Below are 10,525 nucleotides of genomic sequence, written 5' to 3' on the forward strand. Positions count from 1 at the left end.
TGCCCTAGTGCCCAGCCACCGGGCTTAGCAAGTTTTCTGGGGGAAACCCTGGTAGTCATATGTATGGTTCCATTTTCTTAAGTTTTTGTCACATCCATCCACAACTTTAACATTAGGAAAGTTGATAAATATCCCTTTATTTCATATTTTAAAAGGCTGTTGCTAAAGGCTAAACTAAAAAGTTAGTTTAATTCAATAAACTTTCCAGTCAAGAAATAATTCCTCAACACACTTTATTCTCAATAGACTAAATGGCGTACAGTTACACAATACATGTTGTGGTTAAGCTGTTAGTATCTAACCCACAGGTGGATAAAACAAGTTCAAACCTGCTTTCTGAGAAACTTTACTGCCACTCTGGGAAATGCAGGTTTTATGAACATGTCTAGAAATCAGGTTGAACCCTTAAAGGGCCACAAAACATTTGTTAAACATATTTTCTGTCGTTTATAGATTTCCCTTCTGTTATCACACAACTTCTCCTTCTCCCCCAGAATGAAAGTTGGGTAAATCATGCTTTTTTTCACTCAGTGTTGTATGGTAGGAATAGTTTTTTTTTTCTGCTTTTGGAAACGCACCATATCAGATTTCAGTTTACAGATTCTGATGAGCCAAAATGGATGTTTCCAAATTTTGATTTGAGTAAGCGAACCGCTAAGAGCATGGAGAAAATCGCTCCCGAAAATCTGGCACAGAACAATGTTCTGCATATATCAGATTCTCATAAATGTTACATGAGCTTTTAATTTACAGTATTAAAACATGCTACGGCTGCATTACTATTTATCTTTCCATATCTGATAGCCACGGCCTGTTGCCATGGGGCTTCACTCATATTCAATCCCGGCCCCTTTGGCACACACTCTTATCTCTGTTTAAATATCCGGTTACTTCCCCCTCTGGTCCAGACACACAGAGACATGTCATTAAGGGCAGTATCTCTCGCCAACCCAGGCTTCCTTCCTGTGTGCATGGTGACGGATTGATTTTCTGGTTGGGATCCACTGTAAGAAATATTCAACTAAAGAGGTCATGTAACTTTGCAATTTCTTAAAGTTGAAGGTTTTGCTGGTGTACTGTGCCTTGCAAACATTTATATGTCTTTAAACATTCAATTTTGCTGCCTTGAAACAACAAATGTCAACATAATTTATTGGGATTTTGTCTGACGAACCAACAAAACGGTGCACATAATTCTGAAGTGGAAGAAAAGTTATGCTTTGTAAAAAGTATAACCTTTTAAGCAAAAGAAACTGAAATATGATGCTATGATATCAGCAACAATATATCAGCTAATTGTTGTGATTAAAGCTCAGTGTAAATTCATCTGTTCTCTGAAGGCCTCAGAAGTTTGTTAAATAGCATCAAAGCACAAACAGCATCAGGAAGACAGGTCAGGAAGGAGCTGTAGGAGTTTAAAGCAGGGTTAGTTTCTAAAACAAATATCCCAAGAGCTTAATTTCTCACACAGCTCTGTTCAATCCATCATCTGAGAATGGAAAGAGTACAGCACAACTACAATCTACCAGGATATGGCCATCTGTGGAAACTGAAAGCTTGCCCAAGGAAAACACTAATCAGAGAAGTAGCCAGAAGTCCATGGTGATTCTGGAGAAGCTGCAGAGATCCTCTGTTCAGGTGGGAGAATCTGTCAATAACCGTAATTATTAATCGTGTACTTGCCCAGGTAAAGTAGGGAACACATATTTTTTGCGCTAACATGCAAAATGCAATACAAGAATGTGGTGGAAATTAAATGTTGTATATCATCCTGAACATCCCCATGTGGAAACATGGTAGTTGCATCAAGCTGTGGGGAGGCTTTTCTTCAGTGGGAATACAGAAAGCTGCAGTGAAATGGCTTAGATCAAAGTATACTGACATGTTAAAATGTCCCAGAAAGTCCAGCTTGAACAATTCTCCAAAGAGGATGTTTTACTCCTTAGCTGTAGAAAGCTGGTAGAGACGTGTACGTGACATTGTTTTTGCCAAGCAATCAGCGAAACTCTGTGTCAGCAACAGGTATGGTATGTAGCTGTAAAAATCAAATGCAAATTATCTTGTTTTAGGTCAGTTAAGATCAACAATTTTATCCATTTTCTAAATGTCAAATTGACATCCTCAAATTCAGAAGTTTGGGTTAATTTTCCTTCACATTTAGTAAAATTGCCTTTAAGCTGCGTCACTTGCAACAAACATACATCTTCAGCTCTAATCACACATTCTCTATGTGATTGAGATCTGACATTTGCAGTGGCCACTCAGTAACAATGACTTTATTGTCCCCGACCTCTAGATTACTTGTGGTAATTCTCCTTTTTAAAAACCAAGTTAGCTTTCACTTCTGGGTTGATGTCTTGAGACATTGGTTTCCACACAATGTTTTTTCCTCATGATGATACTTTGTGAAATGCACCAGTCCCTCCCACAGTCAAACACCCATCCAACATGAAGCCCATCACATCAAACATGTTCAAACACAACAATGGCCACAAATTTGTAATCTGGATTTTAAATTGCATTTGGAGTAAAGATCAGTTTTTGTGTAACTAATCTAGCAAGATTATGTCAATTCAGGACTCATTTCATGACAGATAGTCTCCCGTCAGTTTCAGCAAGTATCTTCGTAAGATCTTCTTGGCCCGAAGATCTGGCTTTTCATCTGGCTTTTTTACAAGTACTGCCCAGCAAGGCAGCAACAAGAATAGCCCAGGAGAAGCCCAACAGATTTACTTTAACAAGTGAAGCAGGGACAATCAATTGACCACACCATCCACGAGGAGTCAGGAGGAGTGCTGGTGCCTATCTCCAGCAAGACATTTTGGGCAAGAGGCGGGGTTCACCCTGGACAGGTCACCAGTCCATCGCAGGGCAACACAAAGACAGACAGGACAAACAATCATGCACACACACACTCTCACCTAAGGAGAACTTAGAGAAACCAATTAACCTAACAGTCATGTTTTTGGACTGTGGGAGGAAGCCGGAGGACCAATAGAGAACCCACACAAGAACAGGGAGAATATGCTAATCCGTGCAGAAAGACTTTAAAGACCAGGACCTTCTAGCTGCAAGGCAACAGTGCTACCAACTACACCTCTGTGCAGTCCAATTGACCAAACCAATTGGTTAAATAAAAATTTAATCTATTCTAATTCTTTACTGATATCATGGCTGACCTTTAAAATTTCAAAAATCCCAACAGTGCCATCAAAAACTGCAGGCTATTCCTCGGCCTAAATTGGAGAGATATTTTTGCAATAACAGATATGTTCCCTGTTAAAACACCTCAGATCATTTTTTTGCAGCGGATGCTTGGCTCTGTGGCTTGGTGTCTGCTCTCCACAGCAGCCCTTGGTACCCACAAGAATCAAATCTCCCTCCGGAGTTTCTGAAAGAACAGCTGGCCTTAGGGGAGGTTTATACTGCAGCATCTTCCCAAAAATCAATGGAAGAACTTCCGTGCTCTCCTTGTCCTCCACATGCACGAAGGACATATTGATTACAGCCCCTCCATGAGTCCTGACTGCTTGCAAATGCGTAACCCGAGAGATTTCTGGTGATGTCTTTCCAGCACAGACCAAAGCTTCAATTTTAGACAGTTTTTTGCGCTGTGTTTTTTCGAGTTTTATCAAAACCCATCATCATGGAAAAGTTTTTTTGTACAGGGATACAATGTTGGCCCTTAAAGTCGTCCACTTTACAGCTTTGTGGAGTGAACACCCCATAAGGAAACATTCATCCTGAAGTATGAAATTCCCTTTTAGCACCCCTGATCTCCTACAGGTTCCATCATGATCGTGTTACATGTCCCCACAGTAAGAGCAAGGGGACTGGGCCACTGCTGCACGTCTTTATCATAAAAATGTTTGTCCATTGTACAGATGCCCTGAATTTGAACTCATAGAAAGGGTAAATAGAGCAGGGTATGGCCATGCAGGCCCTTCCTTCTCTTTCAGCTGCACTAATGATGTTGTGCCAGGCCACAGCTGTTTCTTCGTGGCAGGTGTGCAAGTGGGAGCCACAGCAGACTGCACTTGGCCCGGATCGGAGGAATGCCAAAAACAAGACGGAAGGAGAGGAGACAGGGTGCACAGTGAGGCGGTGAAATGAATATCCACACAAGATACTGCTCCCCGAGCTCCCACAAACTTGGACACAATATTCAATTGAGAATTTCCCCTCAACACCTGGCCACCAGCATAAGTGGGATATTGATGTGGGTCCCACGCCAGAGCCCAACAGCTTGACTCATTCGAAAACCTCAGGCGATTTCATGCAGCATTAATGCAAAAATGCTTGGACAAGAACTCGTCTGGAGTCTTTTCCTGAGACGGGACATTGCTAGTGTGTCTAAAAGGTTAACTCTGTTCATGTGGGTTGTGCAGACAAAATGCCCCAAAGATTATTTCCTGCTTGGATCAGAAGTAGGATACAGGAAAATTTTAACAAAATACCTTCTCTAAAGATTGGGTCTGTGAATAACCTTTAAGTTTTTTCTTCTGCATGTATTGCATGGTTGGTTTGTACATTCACAAAAGTAAGTATTTGGATCAGCAATTTAAGGTAGAGTTTCTCAAATTCAAGAAAATTGGACATAATGTTTTTAACAATGTGTACAAACTGGAGGTGAAAATCACTGGACTATAATGTCTTTTTAATTCATAAATGGACTTTTTAAAAGTGAAAGGATTACAGAACTAATAATCTGTAAAAACAAGACTTGGGTACACAAATATGATTTGATGTCATGTGTAATCTACACTCATTTACAATTACATAGAGGCTTAGTGCATTCACTCCCACTAGAATTTGGATTAAATGTCCTTTCACAAGTTACAAAGAAACCAGACTTTTTGTCATCAACTTTTGCTTTTATCTCATTTCTGCTGAGATATTTGGCCATTATTAGAAGTGGTAGAGCTCTTCTAATATGCTAGTCTCCTGGAATTGTCTTTTTTTTGGCATAGTACATAAATTGTCAATTGGGTTCAGGTAAAAGGAACTGCATAAGCTTAATTTTACCATTTGTTGGTATCAGAGTCCTGTTGGAATATCTAAACGTGTTCAAGTTTTAAGTATGTGGCCATAATTGAATTCAGAACCAACCCAAAAACAATCATGGGAGGAGGGGAGAAGCTGGTTAGCCTTGATTTAAAAGAAACTCAGTGTTTCGGCTGTCTTGTAGTTTTCTGGACATTTGTTCCAGATTTGTGATGCATAAAGACTGAAACACAGATCAGTATCAGTTTTGGAATGAAAACAATCAAGCTAGCATAAAGCTTCTGACTGGAAATATGTGGACTATGTTTAAAAGCCAGATCAATGATACAAAATAAAGTAATTTAATTGCACTATGCCAAGAGAAAAGATCAAATATCCATCCAGAATCATGCCAGGTGCTTGTTTATGGCTACAAAAAGGCTGTGTTCAAAGTGAAGCTTCCTAAGAAACCCCACTAGAATTCCACCATATTCTAGTGGGGTTGTATAAGTTAGAGAAAAGCCTAATTAAATCCCCACTAGTGCATCAAAGAAATCATTAAAAGCCTAAGATTGATGAGATTTGTGGCTATGATGAGTTTATGTAAAGAGCTGACAACTGCTAGGAACAATTTTTCCAGATTGCATTTACAAGTTCAACTCTGCTGCCCAGCTGTTTTTTATGTTCAACTCTAATGGTCTCTAAATAAAAACAACAAAAGGGTTAAAAAGGAAATCTTGAGGATTTGCATTTGGAGAGGAAGTATGACCAGAGAGAGAGTTCTGTTCTCCTTTGACTTGTACCTCCGGCTAATATTAAAGCTGAGGCCATACGTGGTAAATATTAGCTTTTCTCTCCTGTGTTGACAGTGTGTGCTTTTCCACACACACACAGGACAAAGGTCTGCCATACTGCACACCCACCTGGGGACTCAGATGGCTCCAAGTGGCGCTAAATGTTCATTGCCTAACAGTGGGGTTTCTCATTGTGTGGTTTATGATTATAAAGATAATCGCCTCCCTCAGACCACATGAATGACGGTGATAATGAAAATAGGAAATCATTACTATCCTGTAGTGGCTCAGATAATTATTTAAAAAGAAGTGTAAAATTGTGGCTTGGAGGAGGGAAGCCTGGACTTTTCTGCTGAGTCCCTGCCCCCTTATTAAGCAGAAGACAATGTATGGAAAAAATAATTTAATCATCTCATGGAGCTCTGTTCAAAGTCATCATATAAAAATGAAAATGGCATGGGACAACTGCAAACCTACCAAAAGATGGCTGTCTAAACTATTCTGACACACTGAGCAGAATAGTTTAGACTACGCATAAACTTGTCAGAGTTTATGCGTAGATGGATGGAGCTAAAAACATGAAAATCATGTTTTTTAAAATATTGGAGGCTGAAACAGAAGTGTGTGGCCATCAGGACAACTAACCAAATATATAGTCAGAACTACAATGGAATGCTTTGTTATATGCAATATATCAAAGCATATTTATTTGTTAGACTGGCAATGTCAAAGTACAGATCTAGATCATATTGAGGATTTGTAAGGAAAGGAAAGAACAAAATATCAGTGCTCACAGAAATAATCCATCTAATTTGAGTGAGTTTGAGTTATTTTGTCAACAAGAATGGTAAAAAAAGAAGTGCAACAATGGTGGAGACAAATCAAACATCGCAAAATGTATAAAAGGGTAAATTTCTTTTTGCAAGGCAGTGTATTCTCACAAAGGTTTATTTTGGCATCCAGGTAGCAGTGAATTTCTTCATAAAGGTTAGTAAGTTTTAAGTTGTTTCGAGCAGCATTTAATTATTAAATGTTGTATTTAAACATTGCACTGCATAATTTGACTGACGCGCCGGCGTAACTACTGTGCTAAACACATACAGAAAATAGAACATTTCCCCATTTATTAACATGATTAACTTGAAGCATTTTCTTAAAAACAAACTAAAGTCTGATAGTTAAAAAAAAGGTCACTTTTCAGAACACATTTGTTTTATGAAGTAAAATGTATTCTGTTGGCACAAATGCTTCACTTATATATTAAACGCAAGAAAGGTCAAAAGTCATTTCCTAAAAAGCCAAATGCCAGTGGCTGAGGTCCCATCAGAGCAACAGTCTTCTCCTCCCCCAAGAACTGTCTCAAACACCTCCCTATCTTCTCCCACTTCCTCCCCTCCCCTCTTTGGCCTGCCAGTGTGGTTTGCCTTGGCTGACTGATAATAAGAGACAAAAATCCTCTTATCCCCTCTCCTCTTTTTTTCTCCAGTAAAATGAGTCACTTCCTTGCCAGAGCCTTCGGTTCCTGGACTGCAGCCAGGAGATACCCTGCTATTTATTACCCCGTTTCCACTCTAGAAGAGGGGAGACTAAGAAGGCTTTTTCTTTTTTTTTCAGAGGCAAGTCCACAAAAACACACATCCAGTTTTAAGGACACATCACAAAGATATGCACACATGCAGAGAAAAGCCAAGCGTACTCAGGCACACAGTTTCTGAACTGGTTTACACATCCAAAAAGTACCCAGAACACATTCTCCTTGGATTCATACGATTGATGTTTGCGTTCCTCCCCTGAGCTGCCTTTAAGGTCTCCGTTTTCCGTGACATCCCACCAGGAGCTGGGGAGATTTATACCCTCAGCTCAGGGCATTTTTCAGAGGGAAACTGCCTTTTTTTTCTGACCACACATGCGAAGCAAACAGTTTTGCAAAGAGGCACACAAACAGGCTCTCATGATAAAAACAGAACAGGCTGGAGTTATAGCACGGCTGAAAGCATGCATAATTTTTTACACAGATGTTTTGTATACAGAGACCATCTTTCACAACCATTTCATGTGTGTAAAAAGCCACTGAAGCTGCAGCTGTGCATTCAGGTTTTGCAGATTTTAATAAAATTCCTGCATGCACATGCAGTGAGACAGGGGTCTATTCATTTAGAATGCACATTTAACACAAATATACACACATTCAGTGTCACACACAGGATCCTTGTAAATCCAAAACATTCCTTTCAGCTCAAGTTCAGACACATCCCCCTAATAGAGGGGTTTGCATTTTATTCATAGGCCCTTCTTTGGAAATATGGCTGCTTTATAACTTTGTGCTGAGCTCTTTTCTTCACTGCGATGCATTGTCCCTCCAATGTTGCTTTGGAACACAGGATTGTAATTTAAATGGCTTTTGAGTACTGCTAATCCACCGGAGGCACGTAAGTTACACAAAAGTAGCTCAGAGAAAGGCAGAGTAAATTCCTGTGAGCAAGAGGAAGACTTAAATCCAAAGCTCGATTTAAATACCTTAGAGGTGACTTTTTAAAGGGATAATTTTGTCTGGTGTGTATAGATAGGTCTTGGTGAACTGTGATAGCCTCAGGAGGGTAGAAATAATACCAATACACCATGACAAAAGATGTGGACCAATAGAAGTCAATTGGTTCTTTTTGCTTTTTGTCCAGGGTGAAACAGGAGGAACGGTGTTCCTGTTCGCTTTTGAGAACGACCATGCTTTTCACTTATTCCAAACAATTATCAAAAACATTGCAACATACTGAACACATTTGTTTAAACATTACACAGAGCGGCAGCTTCACGGACAGAAAAAGGTTAGTCCCACATTAAAATGAGGATTTAATGCTTATTTACAGTTTCCCGCTTTACTTTGAGCTATTTTGCATGTTGTGATTAACTGGTCTGGATTAAGGCCTAGTCTTGGCATAGATTAAACCCTCAACCAGTCCATAAAGTTTGCCTGGGAGGAAGAATTAACTGCAAAGAACAGGAGAAGGTCCTCACCATCACAAGATTTTCCAAATTATTTAAAGTGTATTTATGTAACTAAGTCTGAGAAAATGCCCAGAGAAAGAAACAGTTCAGTGATGCATTTTCAGTGTCCTCCTGGAGGAGAGAATGGATATTGCACATGCCTGATTTAACTTTTTTTTTCCTCTCTCCCACCCCAAGAATAGCTGCATTACGTTCTCAGATGTTTGACTTCATCTACCATTTCAATATATGTCTGCTGTATCTTCTTTCTACCAGTAAAGAAAGATAGAGTGACAAAAATAAAGAAGAGGAAATTACACTGGAAGCAGCAAAAGACGAAAGAAGGTACCGGTTAGAGAGAAGAGGGTAAAATTTATTCTGCTCTTTCGTTCCGATATAAAATCCCAAGTCAATTTCCTTTTCTGCTGAGATTAGATCTCAGAGAGTTAACCTGCTGGGTTGAGTAAAGATCTGTTAGTCTAAATGTAGAGTATTTCTCCTCTAACCTTGTTCTAGGGCCCTGAGTGATTTGCGGCTGAATGAAGCACAAACTGCAACACATGAGATCTGTAATCTAGGCTGGAAACATGTCCCAGCTCATTTCAATATATACACAGTATCTACAAAACTATTTAACACAGATGCTAATAAGATCCTAACTGTCTTCAAGATTCTTATATTATTGACCAACTATTAATGTTTAGTATCTGTAAACATTGATTTCTGTAAGTATTCCCTAAAGAAGTTGTCCCCAACCCTGGTCCTCAGGGACCGCTGTCCTGAATGGTTTTGTCGAGTCTAGACTCCAGCATAGCTGGTTCATATGATTACATTACCTCCTTTGCATTCCTGCAATTGCTATAGAAGTCAGTTAATCACTTATTCATTTAACCCAGGTGTGCAGCAGAAGGGCAACACCTAAAACATGCAGGGCAGTGAGCCCTGAGGACCAGGGTTGGGGACCACTGCCCTAAAGAACATATTGTAAATCCTAACTTATTGGATGCCAAATAGCGATATGTTGTCACATGAGATAGTGCAGTAATATATTAACGTTGATCATTTTGTCAACTTTACTGTTTTAACAAAAAATCTGCATGATTCCAACAATGGCAGCAGCTGGAAGAGACCATGACCAGGGTGTGAAGAGTCATTTAAATTGTCCATAACTTTCTTGCGGAGCCTGGATAACAGCCTGTACAAAACTACATCAATTTAAAGACATCAAAAATGTAATACTTTTTAAAAATGGGTGAGACTGAATGACAGGAATATAACTGGATAGAATAGGCTGCATTTAATTTACTGCATTTTGCAAAAATTGAATTTACAAGAGGGGGTACGGACATAAAAGTTTTACTTAACCTTACTTCCTTGAGTTTTTTTTTTTTTTTGCTTTGGATGAATGTAGATTTTATGTCTTGTTTGCTCAAATAGATCAATGAAATGTAGTGTCCGCTTTTGGTGTCACAGCCAATTAAGCGGCAAGAAAAATAAATGCCGCTCCCAGATGGCCTGTTTTACAAATGCATGTCAGGTAGCATTGTGGTAGATATTTGGAGCTATGTATATAAAGCCATAAATAGGCTAATCAGTGAGTACTGAATGGCCAGGGGTCCACAGTATTGTTTACTTTTATGTGACCAATCAAAAAATTTCAGGCATACCGTAATAGAAGCTAGTTGCCAAGGACAGCGTTACTCTACATGACGACTTAAAATGCTGGATTTACTTTATTAAATTACAGTTGCATTTGCCATCAAAGC

This window comes from Gambusia affinis, linkage group LG09, assembly GCF_019740435.1.
Source record: "Gambusia affinis linkage group LG09, SWU_Gaff_1.0, whole genome shotgun sequence".
Lineage (NCBI taxonomy): Eukaryota > Metazoa > Chordata > Actinopteri > Cyprinodontiformes > Poeciliidae > Gambusia > Gambusia affinis.